The sequence below is a fragment of the Polyodon spathula genome, chromosome 2, assembly GCF_017654505.1.
Source record: "Polyodon spathula isolate WHYD16114869_AA chromosome 2, ASM1765450v1, whole genome shotgun sequence".
Classification (NCBI taxonomy): Eukaryota; Metazoa; Chordata; class Actinopteri; order Acipenseriformes; family Polyodontidae; genus Polyodon; species Polyodon spathula.
Window position 1 is genome coordinate 41,753,872 of NC_054535.1, and position 21,989 is coordinate 41,775,860.

The 21,989-nt window shown below is 37.6% G+C and overlaps 1 pseudogene; it reads right to left on the reverse strand.

The window, feature by feature from the left end:
- Nucleotides 1-21,989, reverse strand: part of LOC121296558 — an 84,134-nt pseudogene that overhangs the window by 49,167 nt on the left and 12,978 nt on the right.

Genomic DNA, 21,989 nt, shown 5'->3' on the forward strand with positions numbered 1-21,989 from the left:
ACGAACAGATACATGTATCCTGGTGCTGCAGATAAAAAGTGGCTGTTGCCACTTCTACCTGAAATGACGAGATCTCCAAACTATGAGTGAATAATGAAAAATATTTAACGCTCTCCACAGTGGCACTCGCCAAATAACCCCCAAATATTGAATTTAATGAAAATAAGCAGCTGAGACATGGCCTGTCCTCTAGAGCACGACTGCACCGAGGGAGAGAGAACTACTAAATACAAACCACTCAGCACTCAGGTAAGGAAAAACACCCTACTCACATATTTAAATTCTTTTTAGGAGGAAACCTCAGGAAATCTGTGGCTGATGGCAGCCCTTCCTCCAGGCTGTAAGACGTCAACTAACGTTTCAGCCTCCCAGCGCTTGACTGAGCAGCCGAAACAAAAAGAAGCGACAAGAATGAATAGTACACAGAGGTTTTATGCTCTTGCTGATGATGTATTGGTTATGGGTGAATTCTCCTTAGCCGAGAATTCTATAGCCGATAAAGTTTGGATTCTGGAGGCACTATGTGAACCCGGTGCTAAACAAGTACGGGTAGCAGAAAGGTTTGGCATCTCAAAATCTGTTGTATCCTGCATTGCTATGAAGCTGCATGCAAGTTGAGAGTGATTTACAGCTGGAAGTGGCGAATCATAAAAAATCAAAAACAAACATTGGACAACAACTTATTTTAAAATGATGCTTCTGTATTAAATGTAAGTCTTGTATATCGAGTTTGTTTACTGCTAATGATATTGATAGTATATTGTTGTAGTACTATGTGCACAATACGGTACTGTGTATACTTTTTTGTTTTACACATCCGTGTAGTGTTAGTGAACAGTTGTTTGTTGTGATATTTGGTGTTTCTTGTGTTTATTTTTTAAATCTGTAATGAACCAAGACATCGTCTACATAGTATACATCGTTTTTCAATATACATACACTTGAAAAAGTGGCTTTTCATTTAATAACAACATTCGAGAGGTTGCTAATAAGCGGCATGTACTGTATATATATACACAGTCCTATAGAAGTATTCACCACCACCCTTGGACATTTTCACAGTTTGAATGAAATCTTAATGCATTTAAATGTTTTTTTTTTCTTTTGATTTACACAACCTACTCAACACTTTCAATGTGTGAAAAATGGGAGGGGAGGGGGAGGTTGAAAAATCAAACCAATTAAAAATAAAAACCTGAAAATTGCTCATTAGTTAAAGTATTCACCCCCTTTGCTTTGACACTCCTAAATATGCTCAGGTGTAACCAATTGCCTTCATAATTCACACAGTAAGTTAAATGGAGTCCATCTGTGCAATAAAAGTGGTTCACATGATTTCAGATTGAATACACCTGTCTCTGTAAGGTCCCACATTTGGTTAGTGCATTCAAAGCAAAGACACTACCATGAAGAACAAGGAGCTTTCAAAACAACTCCAGGATTAAGTTGTGGAAAGACACAGATCAGGTTGAGGTGTATAAAAAGATTTCAAAGGCATTGAATATCCCTTGGAGCACAGTCAAGTCGATCATTAAGAAGTGGAAAGTATACAGCACCACCCAGAATCTGCTTAGTGCAGGCCATCCTCCCAAACTGAGCAGCCGGTTAAGAAGGGCATTGGTCAGAGAAGCCGCCAAGAGACCAGTGACAACTCTGAAAGGCCTACAGTGTTCCATAGCTGAGATGGGAGAAACTGTCCATGTGTCAACAATAGCTGAGGTACTCCACAAATCTGACCTATATGGAAGAGTGGCAAGAAGGAAGCCATTTCTGAAAAAAGCCCATGTAAAATCCTGCTTGGAATTTGCAAAAAGGCATGTGGGAGACTCTGAAAAGATGTGGCAAAAGATCTATCTGACCTAAATGCATAGCGTTATATCTGGCGCAAACCCAACACAGCACATCACCCAGGTAACAACATCCCTACTGTGAAGCATGGTGGTGGCAGCATCATGCTATGGGGATGCTTTTTATTGGCAGGGACTGGGAACCTTGTCGGGGTAGATGGTCAAATGGATGGAGTTAAGTACAGGCAAATTCTTGAGGAAAACCTCCTTCAGTCTGCACAAGACCTAAGACTGGGACGTAGATTCACCTTTCAGCAGGACAATGACTCCAAGCACACAACCAAAGCGACACTGGAGTGGCTTAAAAACAAGAAAGTGAATGTCCTAGAGTGATCCAGTCAAAGTCTGGACTTGAATCCAATTGAGAATCTGTGGCAAGACTTGAAGATTGCTGTCCACCTACAATCCCCATCCAACTTGATAGAGCTTGAACAATTTTGCCAAGAAGAATGGGCGAATATTGCACGATCTAGATGTGCAAACCTGGTAGAGACTTAACCCAAAAGACTCACAGCTCTTTTGACTCACAGCTCAATTGCTGCCAAAGGTGGTTCTACCAAGTATTGACTCAGGGGGGTGAATACTTATCTAACCAAGACATTTCTATTTTTTTTTTCCATTAACTGTTGTTTCACAATAAAAATTTTCTTGCCTCTTCAAAGTGTTGAGTAGGTTGTGTAAATTAATGGGAAAAAAAATCCCATTTAAATGCATCAAAATTTCAGGTTGTAACACAACAAACTGTGAAAACATCCAAGGGGGGGGTGAATACTTACTATAGTCACTGTGTTTGTTTTGTATTATACCTTAATTGAGTATGTAAGTCAAATAAGAAAATCCCCTAGTCTGAAATTAATGCATATGTTTGTGGTAATGTGAGATGTGAAACACTAGACTACATAAGATGTACAAGACCAGTATGCAACTATGTAGCAACAATCATGAGAAAGGAGCATGATAGTGGGTTGACACAATATGGCTACAATATATAGCATGCACATGCATTCTGCGATATAAAAAAAGAGAACATACAGTGGACACTTTGATAGAGTGCCTATAGTATGATCTCAGCTGGCATATGCTTACATATCCAAGAAAAAACACTTCAAAAGTGATAATGTTCTGGCCCATTTCATCCACCATATACTGGCAGTCATTGAAGAATAGTTATGTATTCCTCTAAAATGATTTAAAACCCCTTGTAGACTAGCCATGTTAAATCAATCATGCCCTGGCTGGTTCCCCAATACCCAAGTTTTCCAACCCCTGTATTAGACATACATACACATATTCTTACCTTGACAGTGAAGTCTGCACCAAGAGGGCCACTCATCCTTAGTATCTCCTTGTCTGGAAACTTCTGGAAGTCCACAGTTGTGTTGTCAATGTGGTGAGACCCGGCAGTGCTGAGGCTGTTCTCTCCTTCCAGACCTTGTAGCGTTTTAGTTTCTAAATCTAAAAATTCCAAAATGAGTTTGACATACTGTGGACAGGACGGATGAATGGTGACGTCCCCGGACAAGAAAGCTGACAGAGACAGAGGACTGCGGGTGGTGCGTGTTTTTACTTTAAATAAAATAAACAACAACAACGCTCACAGAGCAAAATAAAAGTGTTTACAAAAACAAATTTCGCAACACAAAATAACTGCCACCTAAAACAAGCGTAGCAATTGTTTTTATATTTTTTTTTTCTCTTTCTTCCGTTTCTCATTCACGTTCCTCCTACTCGAACACCCACCTTGAACAACAAAAGCCGCGGGTTTGTATACATGTGGTCATCTCTAGATTAGTAATAAATTGATTAATCTGGAGATTACCACATTTTGCACAAGAGTTTAATTTGCATGGCCGACAGTCAATTTATCAATAATAACTAATTGCCGAGCACGCATGCTCACAAGCTGTCTGGCAGAGACATAACCCAACCAATAAATTTGCCAGCAATCCATTTTTAAACCCACAATAACACATTTAACTCACACCACACCAATAAACCATTCTTTTAAATCATAATACATTCAATCACCTGTTCTTAAACCCCCAAAATAATATATTTAGGTGCAGGGCTCTGTTCTACCCTGCCACACATACATTTAGTGGGATGGGTAGTGACAGAACCTACTGGGAACCAGCAATGAGGTATGAGTCATAACCTATTTCAGAGATACAGCAGCACCTTAATACGCTACTATCGGCTCACGCAATTCCAGAAAATGGCTTTAGTGCAAATTAAAAGACTAACTCAGTAACCATGCATCAATAGGCTTCGCACCAACAAGCAAGGTGAAATGTTAAACAGACAAGTTTTATATGTAATGTAAAGTTAACAAATCGGCAGACAACAAAATACAGACAACAGATGCAATTTGAGCATGACACAAACCAACAAACTCTTAATGCTTGACCTACAGATTTTGATTAAAGAACATATACTGAGCCAATTTAAATGTGATCCAAAACCTTTGGCAACAATCTTCAAAATACAGGAAAATGGATAAAGCACATGGAGACCATTTAAAAGCTTTAGTTCCCGAACCTCATTTAATTACATTTAAATTTCTACATGTTTCTCTTGGCTTTATAGTGCAATTAGATCAGCTACTATAGTGTGTTTACAGCTAACATGACAATGAGTTACCATATGGGATAAAACATATTCTACTTAGCATTGTTAAAACAATTGAATAAGCCTAGGCAGTGGCAATAAATACTAATTCAACAGAGGACGAGGAAAGGGAATGGGCATTTGTATTTCTATTTAACTTGATTGTTTAAACATTAACATTGATTGTTTTGCAATGTTAATGTTTACATTTTCGATAGTATTATTTAATTATATTGATGTGGTTCAGATTTCAGAGGTATCTCTATGTTTTCCAGGTTACTTAACAACCACTAAAAAATGGCCCTTGTTTAACTGAATAACTAGAAGTATTTTCAAGAATCATGCATCATCCTACACATATAAAATGACAAGCTAGCATTGGTAGTCTCATTTTGTTTTGATTTACACTGCCTTTTGTATAACTTGTGCGGTTTGCATGTGTTTTTCATTGGACGAACATGTTTAATATTTCCCACAGAAAATAACGAAGAAAAAAAAAAAAGCCTGAAAACCACCTGATATTTTGGTTCACAGAAAATGAAGATTGCAGCAAACCACTTTAAACATAAAATCAGCAGCTGCCATTCCTCTACCAAAAACAGACACGTTATATGAATAAATGTATAGAATATATTAAAAAGTGTGCAAACACAGGCTGAGGCATGATGGGACAAACATCCTCTTCTCACGCCCAACACTTTGTATCCTGATCATGCCTGCTATTACTTACGCAAGTGATCAGGTCCCTTCAGCACCAGTCTGACATGTCGACTTCCATACGGGATCGCAATGACAGTGTCCTCCACTGAGGAGAAAAAGGAAACAATCACCTAGTTTAGTTTGGTACGTCTGCATTAGGTGTCTACTGTGCTCTGACACAATGACTGCTGGGGGTGATAGCACCTTCAACACTGACTCTGAATGAACAGTAAAAAGAAATTGAGTCAATGTATATCAATGACTACAATATTAAAACTGGTATGTTCTGTAGGTTACATACACCCTAAGCAAGTATACACCTTCCAGAATGTTCTATACAAAAATGAGGTCAGCATAACCTAGAGTATACAGTCTAGAAGCCAGGGTCCAGAATGAAGTGGGAGAATGAAGTGGGGAGTACTTCCTCATAATCCTGCTAGAAATTGAAAACCAGTATGCTGATGAGTTAGAAAAGAGTGGGTAAATAAATACATATCATTGTGTATGTGAGACACATCACAATAATTGGTATATACAAATGTATGTTACATGGACTGAAAGTATAAACATAACCGATGAACAGGTCACACTGTAAGTAAATCTGTTATACATTTTGTGTACATTTCCCCATTTTATTAACAGTTTCAGGTCAGGTTGCAGCAATTTTCAAAACTAAAATGTCACATACAGTTATATGTTGTGCACTGGTGTGATCAGGAACTGTTTGTTTATTGTTTCTCAAACTATCAAGCATTTGGAAACTGGTTAAAGATTTATACTACTACCAGTAAACCACTTGAAAATATGCGCTACAGCATAGTGAAACTGGGGATATGATTTAATAGCACAGAAATTACACAAACAAACTTACAAAATGTCTACATTCTGTATTATTATTATAGTGGGTTCTATTTGACTGAATGTGGGAACACTGTATTGCTAGCATATTAAATCAAGGTCCAGGATCACTTAGAAATAAGAATGACTTCCTGCGGTCAGAAACCAAACCAGAGTTGAGGCAATATTAAAGGAAGAAACCAGTACTATAGACTGACCAGCAGAGCTTCCCATAAGGAATGCAACATCAACATCAATTGTGTATGATGTCATGGCATTTGTTCTCTGGCACACAAAGATTAGATATACTGTATTCAGAGTGCTGGCAGTTCAAGGTACCATGCTGGCCATCTTGGTTTTAGTAAGAACATGAACTGCTGCATCAGAACCATTTGTAACCTAGACAGGAAATGATTTGGCTAATTAATTGCTGTTGATGATGGTCGTGATGTAAATGTCGCTCCAAATAGCAGCTCTGAATTCGCTCTGCTACAGGTAGTTATGAAAATGCAAATGGTGCTTTTGAAAATCATACTTGCATTCAGTACTGGGTGTGTCCTCGGTTAGGAAATGCAGCAAAGTGGCTTGAATGCGCCCCTCAATCTGACAAAGAAGAATGGCATTCCACTCCACCTGCAACCCATGCCAGCTCACCCAGCGTAGAGCTCATCCCACAAGTGTCCAGTTAGGAACAGGTCTGAAGATCAGGTTGGTCAGGACATTATTGTTTTTTAACCAAAATAATTTGTTTCCGTGACGCTTCCTCCACCACAGCGATGATGCTCCACAATGTCTAAGGCGTATTGGAGGGGGAAATACACTACAGGCATGTTGACAACAGTCTGGTGTAAGAAAAAATCTCTGCCTCCCGGAAGTGATCAGGAAGTTCCACTCTGTGGTCTAGAGTAGAGCTGATCGGCAACTCTACCAGTGGCATTGAAGCATTGCTACTGTGTGGTGATGATGGTGTGAACAAAACTAAGCTGGCCTGCAACTGCACTCTTACACTCATTTGTGATAACATTTCGGCTTAGTGGCATGACAGATTCACAAATATGGGACAGGTTTCAATTGTCTCTACTAAAGATTCTTCTACCAATTGTTACGTCTAAAAATTTGTGCCAAAAAGATGACAAGCTTTGCTTAGGTAGGGGATCTCCTGTAGCTGAGTGATTTGAGTAGGGAAAACAACAGAGACGTGTCTGTCCACTCCACGGACTGAGCCTGGTTAATTTGGCACAGAAGACATTAGTTAAGAACGTATATAAAGTATTCAAATGTTTCTAGAATACAATCCCCACGTTTTGTGCGTAATTGTATTTGGCGTGTCTCTTTAGCTTCACATTTATAATATATTTACATTGGAAATTGAATCATTACTAATAAATACATTTTATTGGTCCCAAGTAATCATAACAAACATACCATACTTTAAAAAAAAAATGTAGGCTGAATAACTACTATGTATCATAACAACAGATTCACTGCATTGGGTAACCACAAAGAACTACCACCTATATCACAAAATTTACCGTCTCCTTGATCGTGCCAGTAATAGTGTTTAACATGACAGTATTTCATTGACTGATGCATAAATGCTATTTACTGTCAGAAAACTTCACTCATAATCACATTAGAATAACATGCCCTTAGAGACCAGTGTTCTCATTAGCACATTATTCTCTGTATTGTGCCGTTAATTTATGTCAAAATTAGCACGTACTTCAGAGCAGGCAGAGAATGAGATGTGTCTTAATGGTATCATTTCCTAGGGTAATGTCTGTGTTTAGGAACATTATTTAAGCCAATAGTGAAAATAAAAAAGTTTAATTATCCAATGACAGGATAGTTTACTTACAAACATGTTTGTAGACTATCCGTTGCTCTAAGAAAATGCCAGGCTCTGGTGTGTATGTGTGAACTTTACATGAAGAGGAGGGAGATACCTTGGAAAATTATCCAGAAGAGTGAGGAGACCCTGCAGTTTTGTTTACAATCTGACGTTCATCTCGCCAGTGCTTCTGGCAGTCTATGATCTCCCTTTTTGCAGTACCAATCGCATTAACCTGATCAGCCATCTCCTGCCATATTTTTTCAGCCACAGAAACTTGTATTTCCGAACAGCTGATCTGTGTTGACGAGTACGTCTTATTTTAATACTGCGAGTTACTGGGACAGTGAATGTAGGTTTTCTAAACCTCTCACTCGCGTCCAGCATCTTTTAGTACAGGAGTCCCTTGCTATATAGACACCATTATACTGTACATTCTGATATGCCTGATATGTCCCTGATCATAATCAATTTAGTGTAACGCTAGGAATTAGGGTTATCTTGATTTTGCTACTGTGCTGTACAGCTGCAGACAAACATTTTGCATCACCTAGAACTTTAGGATTGAGACAATAAAAAAAAAAAAACATATGAACATAATTTTGATCTTTTATTTAACAACACGTAACCAAAGAAATTGCAAAACTATTTTGCAAAAGTTTACCGGAAGCCATAATAGTAGTACAGACTTTCATGTTAGGTTTCGAAATGTCAATTTTTGTTATTTTTGTCAGGTTTTTGTTAAGTATATGGAAAGCGACAAAGCGGTAATTCAATATGTTAATGTAACATTATTTAGCAGGTTTCATTTGACTCTATGAAGCAAAGTTGGTTAATTATACAGTAATGTAAAACTTTTGGCCATATCTGTATTATGCCTAATGTGCAGATTTATATTTTGACATGGGCTAATGTACAGAGAATACACTAATGTTATCTCAGCGCAATGATTATAAATTTAAGATGAACTGAGCACTATAAATATGTGTGTGTGTGTGTGTGTGTGTGTGAAATGTATTTGTACTTTTTTTAACCTGACGTCTTGTTATTTCAGACAACCTGTCTCCAGACATATCCCGCAGCCAAAAGGGATGGTGCAGATGGTTTGTGCACGTGACGTCTTAAGTAGGGGACAGAGCTAATTAGCATACCTCTGACAACTGATTAGATACAATCTCTCTGTCACAATCTGTTATGGTAAATCATATCACAAACCATTACTGACCAGTAAAATAACAAGGCAGTAGTTTTATACATCATGTGCTAAATACTGCCAAGTAATTTTTTTTTTTAATGGCTGGAAATTGCCACCATTTTTACTGAATACGGCCCTACATTTCTTATGCAAGACAAGTCGATTTTTCAAAAATCACCCTGTGGCAGAGCAAAGCTCTGCCCTTTTAAATTGGCACTTCCCCTGCCTGCCTGGGTTTATTATGTTCAGGTGGCTGGGGTTTTTTATTCCCAATCAGCGCCCAGCCACCTGATATAAAAGGAGGTGTCTGACCAACATTTTCGTGGAAACTTTATTTTGTAAGTTTTGTTTTTTTTGCTTTATTTATGTTTGAGTATCTGTTATTTTGCCCTTGTGCACTTTATTTTTGTTTATTTATAATAAAATTGTTATTTTTTTTTGAACTGCAAAAATCCACTCCCAGCCTGCCACACACCCACTCATTTTTTATTCCCAAGAGTGTGTCTGACCAACACGTGGACACATTTTGTGGAGGTACTGCCGGGAAAACTAACCCTGAATTTAAGCCACTTTTGGCCAGTTGGCTTCTGTGGAATAGACAATAGACATTCTCTCATAACAGGTTCATCCTAATCCATACCATAAAATACAGGTCACCAAAGCATAACAAACGGTTACAGCTTTATCCAAAACATGTTACACATTTTTTAGAAGGAAAATATTAAGGCATAAGCTGAGGGTATTTTTTATCACTTACTTTTATTTGTTGAGAGCTGGGATTTATACTGTCCTCGGACAAGCCGACAGGTAGAGCCATCTCCATTGCACACTCCACAGTTGTCTTCCTTCGCGGTGCTTCCCAGTTCATGGTCACAGCCAACAATCTGAAATGGATAATTAAAGGAAAACAAAGAGAAAGTAGTGGAGTTCTAATGTTCCAGTATTTATCGTTATTATATTTTTTCTTTAAATTTGTTTTGTTTTGGGCTGTTTATAGCATTCTAAGTGTAGGGGCTGAACAGCCATCCTGATTCCATTCAAATCATATCACATGTGACTTTTCAACACTGGTGCTGGCAGATGATTTAAATGGAATGAGGAAAGCTGTTCATTTCCGGGACAAGTTCAAATCCAAGTAAAGGAAGACTGAGAGAAAGTTGTATGCACTCAATAATGAAGCAATATATGCCAGAACCACTCAGAATGATTGCAAACACCACAAAATAGTAAGGGAAATGTAAAAAGCATTTAAAATGCTACTTTAATATCGACTAGCTACTATATATGCACATCTTGATGGCACAGAACCAGTGCAGTTTTGCAAATAAGCTGAAAAGAACATATTTTATAATAAATTAATATAGTACATTGGGTGTAGGGGGCTGTGGCAGGCAGAGGTACTGCACGTGTATATATCACATGCTGTGTATTTTGTTTATTTTTCTTTTGTGTTTTTGTACATTGTTTTGTTATTAGAGAGCCAGGCGCTGTGACTGAGATGCGCCACCAGCTATGTTTGTTTACAAGGAATCGCAGCCGAGCACCACCATGCTGTAAGCCAAGGACCAGCACCATCCACGCTACCTCCCGACAACAAACCTGTCTTTTGTGAAAAGAAGCCAAACCTCTGGGACCTGGGATCAGAGTTTTATTTGCCTTGGCTTTTGTTGTTTATTGCTTGGCTTTTACTTGTTGTATAATTGCATACCATTTCTAGTATATAGTCAAGCAGTCATTGTTACTGTAAATAAATCATGGGTGCCCGTGTGACATCTCAACCTCAACTTCCTGTCTGTCAGTGGATTACCCACAACACCCTATCGCTGGGACCATAAGATGACACAAGAGATCACAAACACAACTTATTAACTTACATAAAAGCAATAACATTTTTGACCAATGAAAAAAAAATCCAGTATTTATCTTGTGAATGCTGCTTACATAACAGACAAGGAGGAACCTCAAGATTAATAGGACAGAAAGACACTATCTTTGATCTGTTGTTAAGAGAATGGGAATGGTCTTCAAAGCAATTTTCCAGCAGAAGAACTGTATGCTTTTCTACCCTTGTGTACTTGTTAGATCCATAATAAGGAAAAGCTAATTCTGTAAACAGGCAACTGTGTGTTTGGATAACCCAAAAGAAAACCAAAACAGTGACACAAGGGAATTGCAGATAAGAGAAGAGTACACAATGTAAGAAAATTCAGTGGACAGACAATCTGAAATTATCTGTGATGTTTTGTATGATTCATAAACAGATGTGCCTTCAAAAAGAATCTTGTTATTGATCTTCAGCTGTCCATTTTTTTCTATAGAAAGTAATCGCCACTGTATCAAAATGAGTTGTGTAAGTTTGAGTAACAGTCATTTTGTTTGTACTGAGAATATACTGTATTAAATTGTGTTCATAACACCAACTTGAACCTGGTCAATTAAGCAAACTTAAATGCAATAAAAATGCATAAACATTTTCAAGAGGAGAACCCCTTGTTTTATTGGTCAAATATCTGTCTGACAATGCCACTTCAAGTTAAATATTACATTGAAGTGAATCCCTTACCTGACAAGCGCCACTAATGCACATGTCCAATGACTCTGTGTAGCACCTGGTGCCGTCAAGTACTTTAGGTGCCAGCTCCACCACCAGTGATGTCCCTTTAGCCTTGCACTTGAGCGCACAAGGGTTCTCGGGGTCATTGTAAAGAGGCAGCCACTCATAATAAAGCCCCTGGTACCGGTCGTCAATGTGGGCAGAGCACTGCTGGGCGCGGAAATCACCCGAGTCCGGGGGGCAGTCCTGAGGAGAAACATATAGTCACAAGAGAAGGAAGCAGTTATGGGGACAGAATTGTACAAATTATGTTTCTAACAGGAGTGGTCTTCTTAGGGAATGCTCTGGTCTGATTACTGCAGATCCATGTCCCTTTCAATTTAGCAATAAAGCAAAGTTACAACACAGATTTGCCCTAAGCGACCACCCACCTCTTACAGGGTGAGGTAGCAGTTCAGTCTCCAAGCATATTCAATTCTCAGCCTTTTTCTAAGACTATGTGCAATGGTTCCTCCAAACTTGCTTTACTTGTGACATACTATGGATTACATTTGATTATAACTTAATATATACTTACTATAGTGTAAAACAAGACAAACTATGATATTAAGTGTCACTTCTGTACCTGTCAGAACACCTCAGGGTACCATTTGTATATCAGTCAATAGGCCCAGCACCAAAAAAGTTATTCTCTTTAACTTGACTATGACACGAAACAACAAACCATCTGAGGCCCAGCTTTTGAGGAAGCTGGTTTGTTCTTCACATCCTCTCATATTCTTCAAATAAAGCTCAATGAATATGTGGGGGGACCACCAGATGATAACCATATTGCTTTAGTAATAATCCATAAGCTGAGGCACTTTTAAAGGAATGAATCCACCCACCCTCCCGTCTCCCGGCAGGAAAATGACCAAAGCACAATGCATGACTTAAAAGAACTCTCCCCTTAATAAAGACTGACATTTCATTCACACCCTCCATTTAAATAAACATCATGGCGGTTTTTTTAGGCCTTATCCATCTGTTTAGAACTGAGTCTAAATCCCAGATGTTTTCATATAAGAAACAACTGCCTTATTGATTAATGCAGAAAGGACCCAAAAGATGCTCTGAAAAAAGTGATAAGAATATAAACAGTCCCCCAGAATTTTTTTTTTAAGTGATAGTAAAAACACAGAAATTACTGTCATGCTAAAGTATAAAAAAGAAATACATAATTAAATAAATAAACTAGGCTTGTATATCTTCTTAAAAAAACCCATCAAGAATAATCAGTCTCTAAACTCTTCCAAATGTGTGCAATTTAACAATAACGAAAACGTTAGGGCCAAGACTCACAAACTCAAAAGAAAAACAGATGTTGCGTCTTTGATATTTCTCAGCAGCTAACTGGGTACCCACAGAGTTGATAACCCAATCTCTATCCTTCAGATCACAGACAGTTTGGTGAAAAGTATTGTTCCCCAACCCCTCGTTTTTTAAATCAATATTTCTGGGATTAAATCGCTGGAAATATAGTTGTTTTTTACAGTTAAACATTGAGCACCACTACATTATTTTTTTAGTAAGCAAACCACATTGTAACACATTAGTGGGAACTACTCCTATGATGGCAACAGGTAAATGCACTGGGTAGTTTGACTGGAACTGGTTTGCAACTGGGACTTAAACTCCACAACATTACTTATCATCTCCTTTCTAAATTAGGATCCTTCTTTTGCGTTAATTGCATTGGGTTGCATTCAAGTCACTTGAGGCTAAGCACGTGGAACTGACAGTGAGATGGTGTAAAGGGCTGATTTGGGATCCTCTGCGCTAGCATTCATAGGTGATACTGTGGGCTCAGACATGTCTTAGCAGGCTGTTGAAAGTTCTAGCTTCATGGGGTATACCATGCTTACACTGCTTTGTCTGTCTTTTGCAGTAGGCCAGACCTCCCAACTGAATTCAAGTTGTTACAGTACTCCTGGCCTTAGCCTTTATTATGTTCACCATAGACAGTAGTGTTTTGAGCACACATGCAGTGCAGCAGCAAGGTCTTGGTCAGAAATTCAAAAGCTGAACATTATCTTTGCTGAGTTTGCATTGGTTTGCATTGCTGACATCATTCATCTTCTCCTAGCTGTAAACCTAGCTGAAAACAACTAACCTACTTTGCATTAAATAATTTAATCCACCTCAGCTAGAAAATAACGTATTTTGTCAATAAGCATCTTCTTGCGCAAGGAACACAAAAAGTATATGATCTGCACATACACAATTTTACAAAAGGTGACAGTAACTTATTTATTGAAAGGATTTTTTTAAAATCTGTAATTTAGAACAAAAAACATTTTTATTTTTATTTTTTATTTTTTTATTTTACTAACACAGGCTGTGTGGTTCAGTGGTTAAGAAATGGTCTTGCAACCAGAAAATCCCCAGTTCAAATCCCAGCTCGGCCACTAACTCACTGTATGACCTTGAGCAAGTCACTTGTGCTCCATCTTTTAGGTGAGACGTTGTTGTAAATGACTCTGCAGCTGATGCATAGTTCACACACCCTAGTCTTGTATCTTGTAAAGCGCTTTGTGAAGGTGGTCCACTATGAAAGGTGCTGTATTATTATTATTATTAATAATAATAATGACTATTAAATATGACAAGTTTGACCTGTCTCTGGTGTGAGACCATCTTCTCACTTGCACATTAGGGAACAGAACCACCCAGCTGCCGATTCGCAGTTGAATTCCATATTGAACATTTACTTACCACATTGCTTCATGTCCTGTATCTGATATTCCGCCCTTCACAGCTCCTACATAAGAAACAAACACACACAAATACCCATCAGTAGAGTCAGTCCAAATATGTGGGAAAATATGCAAAAAACTGTGGAATTCTGAAGTAGGTATTTGTGGAGTGTTCTGCATGGCATTTTATGTGTTAGTATTTGTATTAATAATGGCTTGCGAAAATGTAAATCAAGTAAAGACAATTGTATCAAACAATTTATGGGTAAAGTATTTCCAATTTAATATAGCAAGCATTGTTGTCAGTAAAATCTTTAGAAACTGTTAAACAAAAACATCACAGCACATCACATCACATAAGACTTATTGGGCCATATTTTCCAAATCTTAACTCCTGCTTTTTGAAAAAAAAACATCTATTGAATTTAACAAAACTAGAACCGAACAGCTAAGTAATATATTTCAGGTTACTTTAGCACAGGTCACAGCCTGTAATGGTAGATTACTGTACAACCCTCCCCCCCACAAATAATTGGCTACTCTAAATTATCAAAAAAAAAAAACAATTGGCGACTACTAAATTTATATTAAAAAAAGAGTAGTTTGTTGCTGTTTCTAATCATTATTTAACCTTTAACTCAATTTTCTATACCAGCATCTGATTTAGAATAAACCAAATGTTTCAAAAATTATATAAAAAAACAAAACAAATATGATTGTTTTCTGTTCTTGGTTTTATACAGTTCTTCTGTAAACAACCCTATAAGCCCAACAGAATTACATATGCTCTTATACAACTAGCCGACAGCACAACAAAAAAAACAATGTTTTACAATAATGTATGTATGTGTGGGGGGATCCAGTTTCCTATACACAAGTAAAGTCTGGATATTGTTATATCACAGAGCTAGCCATGGGAGGGGGGCTCTGGCTAGGCACTGGTGGCCAAAACTGTCAGCACCACCCAGTGTAAGACATGATGATTGATTGCAAGAATCCAAGGGCAAGGTGAAAGCATGGCAGTCCAAGCAAGCACAGGATCTCCGCCAACCTGCTGCCCAGAGTGGAGGTGGGCAGAATACAGTAATACCTGCCAAGCAACAAGAGATAGACCACCCGGGGTACATGACTCTATCATTAACACTAACGAGTGAAACAGTAGAGCACACCACTCACCACAATGGATAACTCAGGGGTTCAATATGAATAGTTGCTGCTCACAATTATTGCATTAACCGGCAGAAACATCCTTGGTTACAAAGGAAATATTTACATGCTGCCAGCTCAGAGAACATGAGCCAAAATTACACCCTCAGGAACCATAAACATGTCTCCTACAGTATGCATCCATAACTTCAAATAAAACCTTAATTTCTGAGGTATGACAAACACTTCAACTAATCTTGTACTAATTAAGTCTTATGTGACGCATAACCTTCTTATGAATGTTTCCAAGTGTTCGGTGGCTTCCTCTAACCAAGCTGAGAGTGTATTTCTCACACACTGTGCTGTCTCGGGTCTGTCATACAAAGAGTGCAAGAGAAAGCACACTCTCAACTTGATTAGAGGTAGCCACGAACACTTCGAAGCATATTATAAGTCATAATATAAACCTGATATTAACATGCATAATCTGTTTTTTACAGAACCTGTTGTCTTTAAACATTTAGAATGCTTTTTCGTTGACATTCTGAGTGTGAGAGCTACACTCTCAGCGATATCATAAGTGTGGACACTGCTAATAGGTCCCAATGGGGATGTGACTTACAATAATTTCTTGTAGATGCATATAGTTTTTATAGTTGTATCTCATTTATGCAATACTCAGGTTCAGGGTAGCTTCTAGGGTGTGTTGTGAAAGATAAGGTCCTCAAATCTTCAGCTTACTACTTTTCAAAGGGAAAATAAAGTTAAATACAGTTTCTACTTTGGTAGTGCAGTGTAAGGCACCTTGCTTTTAGATTTAGAATATAACTTTGTTGCTTCAATTTCATACAAAGAGGCAGCTCTCAGCTAAATGACATCATCACATATTTCACTGCAGCTTAAGTTAGACTTATTCATTTTATCTTTGGAATGTATATATTTTTATATACATATATAAGTATAATATTTTTCAGTATTATTTATTTCATCAGTAAGAATAACTGGGCTCTATGCAATTCTGACTTGACTTATCTATAATCGCAGATTTACAAGGTATACAGAGACACTCGAACACTTTAACTTTTTTCCGAAAGGAAGACTTTCCTGGCACCTGTTACTATCACCGTACAATATATGATATATATATATATATATATATCTATATATATATATATATATATATATAATATATATATATATATATATATATATATAACAAAAATGATATCTATATAGATAACAATGTAACATTGCAGTTTTTATAGTGATAGTATAATTCCATTAACCATGACACTGACAACATTAAAGATTATTTGCTGCAGCTACTTTCTGTATACCTCAATTTGTTTCGGAAAGGTCTCAAGAGCCACACACTTCAACGTGCAATCCCTTTCTAGTAAACTGCAAATTTACAGCTTTGGCATCTCTAGAGTGTTATATGGTACCTGTGGGAACTAAGCAACCATTGAAAGCAGAAGCATTTAAAACTTCATCATGTCCAGCTTAACACTTTAGAATTTGAAATATAAGAGTTCCTGTCCTTCTGTTTAAAAAAAATTAAAAATAAATTTAAAAATACAAATTCTGTGAATTTGTGAAGGCCAAGTAAATATATTTATAAGCACAGATGCCACTTTGGTTAATATATCTTAAGGATTTACATAAAGGCTTAAATAATATTAAAAAAAAAAAAAAAACCTTTTGAAAACCAGCACAGCAATTACCACAAAACTAGCTTAGATGGTTAACAAGCATTCACAAAAGCTATACAATCAACAATGGAAAAATCAAGGGATACAAAATACAATTTTTTGGTGTTCTTTCCCCGTATATCTCTTTTTTGCCCACCCGAAGGGAGGCATTTATTATTGTTTATTTTTCTGTCATTTATGAGGAGCACTCATTTTGTAAAGTTGGCATCTAAGAGAATACAACGATCACAGCTGTACTTCATTATGCACCGCTACAGTCCACAAGCTTCTGTCACACTTAAAATTACATTAAATGTTCTAATGAGCTGTGCAACAATGGGACAGGCAGTGGTTATTGCAGGGTAAACAAAGTGCACCAGGAACAAAGCCTGCCTGATGTGAAGAACCTAAGAAAAGACTGCAGGGAGCTGATAAAAGCTGGGAAGTAACAGGTTAAAAAGAAATGTGTTCAGGTTAATTGGTCATTGTAATTGGTTAATTGGGTAACTGGGTAATTGTACATTCTGGAAATTCCATGCTTTCAGTAGGAAAGGTGGGGAATTCAATTAATCAATAATCAGGTGGACGGATATAAAAAGTCTGCTCAGACAGATTTGGGGGCCATTTTGTGGGTGACTGGTCATGGTGAGAAAATTAAAATGGAACATATTGATAAGGTTGTAGTAAAAAGTTTAAGTTAAAAGTATAGTAAGGGAAATAGCTATACTTATTTTGTGGGACAGTTACCGTGTTAAAACAAGCTACATTCATCTTTGTTTTTATAGTGTTTTTCACAGTTATTGTTTTCTGTTCTTTTTGTTGGTTAAAATCATTCCTATGTTGTAAACCAAAAGTGGGGAAAAAGAGAAAACAAAAGAAGAAATCACCCAGTTGAGCTGGAACACTTCTAAAAGCGTCAAGTCTGTATTCAATAAAATTGTCAAACCGGTGTTTCAGCCTAAAACCGCTGGTCTTCTTGCTCTCCAACCCCTATGCTACTGTCACAGGCTGAAAAATGATATAGGCTGAAAAGACAGAGGTGAGTTTATGTAGCAACATGGTTGCCATTGAAAATTTCTGTAATGAGTCCAATTCAAAATTCAAACACGCACTCAGCAGGGCCAGAAGTTAATTTGAAAATTCTGCTGATGCGATAGTCCACATGCACTTACTTGCTTCAGTGTGGCCTATTTTAGTATCCAAATAAGTTTGTCACTGTAAAAGCAAAGTATAATAAAGCATAGTGAAAGCATGGTAGAGCATAAGTATGCATTGTAAATCCCAGAGGAGGTAGTAAAGCATAATAGAAAACATGGCAAACCATGGTAAAAGTATGGTAAATGCAGTGTATAACCATGGGAAAACTGCTAAATTACTGTACAAATGTACTGTGGTGTGATGTGTTGTAAAAACAAGGTCCATTCTGCTATTGTTAGACAAACTACCCCGATGGCCTAGACCTAGTTCCACCAACAAGTTTCACTGCCTAAACCAATCCACCTGATGTACTAATGTTCCCATACCGTATGCAACAGCAGGATTTAATTGGATAATGTGGGAGTAGACAAGACCAGGAATACTGATTCTAATTTTGTTCAACAGAGCTTGGAAGTACAGTAGACACTGCGTATAGAGAACACTTCGGCTAAGAGAACAACCTTGTGGTGAAACTGATTTTTCCCCATTGTAAATGATCCGCCTAAAGGACCAGGAACACCTTTCTGGCACCAATAGCAATTCACTCACAACTGATACAGTAGTGTTTTGTAACTTGAACTCATTATCATCAAACTTAAATTCAAATGGTTTAGTCAAACATTTCAAAACTGACTTGTCATTACGACAGTGTCTTTGGGAACAGCCGTCACTTATCATAGCCTCATTTTGTATTCTGATTTTCCTAAAGTGTACCTGATTGCTACAAAATGGCATTAAACAAACTGCAAAATGCACCTCTGTTTCTCATGCTACAAAAAGTTGGAAATTGTTGTACATGTATTCATAATTAATGTAGAGCTGCTGCTGCATTTTTTAACGTGTGTAGGGGTGTTGTGTTCATTTAGTTTCTCTGTGCATCTGCAAAGTTTCTTATGTCTTTTCAACCTGCTACACTAAATCAATAAGCAGAATATATACTACTATTGTCTGCAGTTTTGTTTATCATTGGCAGGTGACAACGTTGGAGGACCACACAGTTCTGAATTGCACACAGGCAGGCCTGCAGGCGCCCGGCCAGCCACAGGGGTAGCATTTGGCCAATTGTGCGCCGCCCTCTGGGAACTCCTGGTCACATTTGGCAGTGGCATAGCCTGGATTCAAACTGGCACTCTCCAAGCTATAGGGCACATCCTGCACTCCCGGCTGAGTGCCTTTACTAGATGCACCACTCTGGAGCCCCCATAATAAAATTACTTTCTATAAACGTTTGGCCGGTCAAGATAAGTTTCACCTGTTTAAATGGGCAACAAAATCAAAACATTACAGTGCCTCTGCTAGTACCTAGGCTATTTTAACTTGTTTATTATGTTTGGTTAGTTTCATTATATACAGTACTTAGGATCTAATACTAGACCATAACAATGTAAACCAAATGCCATTCTCCGTTACACATTCCAGGAATGGTCAGCAGTGTTGCTGATTTTCAGCTGGTCGTGCTGTTTAAAGAGAATGTAATTCCAGTACAAAAAACTAAGAAATGTCTTAAAGCTCTTATATTTTTAAATTCTATTCCCGACTGATTGTCATTTACACTCTTAAATAGGTCTTTATGCTGGATTTTATAGACACTTGGGGAAACCAGAGAGAAACTAATAAAAGCTTGTTTGCGCAGAGCTGGCTATTTGCCCTGTATTTATTTATTTTTAAACATTCAATCAACACTCCTTCAAAAGTTTACATTTTATCAGCAATTAAAAATTTCTATGACTCCACCCTTTGATATTTTCATTGATGACATTTTACTGAGAACGGTGCATTCATCTGAAAACTGGATTTGGCAAAGAATACTGTGTACTTGTTAGGAAACTGACGAAACCATAGTACTCAATTGCTTGTTTTCTTCTGAAAGTCAATCACTGTAAAAATAAACATAGTATTCATGTCTTTAGAACACTTTATACAAACTAAGAGTATTCAAATTTAATAGATTCAGCATTTTGAATGTATTGTGTGATTGTTCACAAGTGGTTTGGTAGGCTCAACTTTACTCTCATGAAGACCCAGAGAGAGTGGTCCCTTCAGTGCCGCCCTTATAAACGTTTCTCATAATAGTAATGTGTAATAAAGCATAGTGAAAGCAAGGTAAAGCATAGGTAAGCATTATAAAGTCCAGAGGGGTATGGTAGAGTATATTAAAAAACACTGCAAACCATGTAACCCATGGTAAAAGCACAGTATAACCATGGGAGAAAAACTACAAAATTACTGTGCAAACTTTTATAAGGGAGGTTGAAACATACAATTCTAAGGACCAGTCTTTGGTGCTATGTGTTTGTGTGTTGGTACGTTACAGGTTTAATTTTCAGTTGTAGCAAATTCGTTGGCAGAGTGGTGTGTGGCTAGCATATGCAGTCTGGGGGCCTCGTTGTCCATAGAGTATTTACAACCACTTCACAGCTACACCTGGGCCTCTGTAGGGAACTTGAATAAGGCTTTGATCTGCCAAACATCACCTGAAACAATTCTGATTCTAACACAAAAGCCAACTGCTGGGGGAACTGATTTAGTCTTAGCCCTTTTCAAAGAAGAGTTTCAGTGCTTTAGTTCACTGAGCAATTACTATGCAATACAATATATATATTTTTTTCCCTCAGACACAAAGGTTACTATATCGCAGTCCCTTCTCAATAGAAAATTAACAGTACGGCATGTTTAAAAAAGTTCCAGACATCACACCTGTGCTTGCGGCTACAAACCACGACAGCCCTAGCAACTATTGTCGTTCCTTCAACTGTCAACTTTAACACTGAGCTATTTGACATCTCAGGGGGTTCTTTTTAAAGCTTTTAAGTGTAATATGCTTGATTTTGTTCTGAAAAAAACAAAAACATCACACAATGTAAGCTTCATTTCAATTTTCTACTTTTCTAAATTTCAATGAGTGTTTTTATGCTTCAAACGGGTAACTGTTAACTGGCATTAAAATGGGAGGAAACAGGCATTTATGAGAGTTTGGCTTTAGAATAGGTAGTAGCAAGCTGTTCTAAAACACAATCCGACGTGAGAAAAGACGTAAACCTGTGAAACTTGGGCTTACAGCCACTGTATGTATGACAAAAATGTCACTGTACATGCTAGTCATTTTCTCCTATGTGTGGGTTTTCTAAAGCAATTAAATAATTTATTAATTTTCCAGTAGTATAAAACATACATGGTAGTAATTGGTAACAATTTATTTTTGTGAGGAAAAACAACCAAACCAACTCAGTCACAAAATAAATATCCAAAATAAGGAAGCATTGCCATTTTTTGTGCAGATACCATTTTAAAAAAGCCTGTGGCTTGGCATGCTGCAAGGTAAAAGATTACTATTATATCTGGTTTCTTACATACGTGATAAGCTTGTTGCTCAATTACAGGCTTGGGACCAGTGTGGGGTTTGTAACTGGAGCCAGTTTTGTGGGAACGCAACACGTTTCTCTAGTGGCCCTCCAGGGGTCATTAACAGTCACATAAAATGTGTTTGGAGTATTTCTATTACACCCTGAGGGGCTGGTTTCATTTTAAGATTGATTTTCACTATTAGGAGACATGTCTGAGAAGGTCTGGCAGACCATAAACTACAGTTGGAATGGTCCATACCTAATATTCAAGCATTTTTCCTATAATGGGAACCATTCTGCAATAAA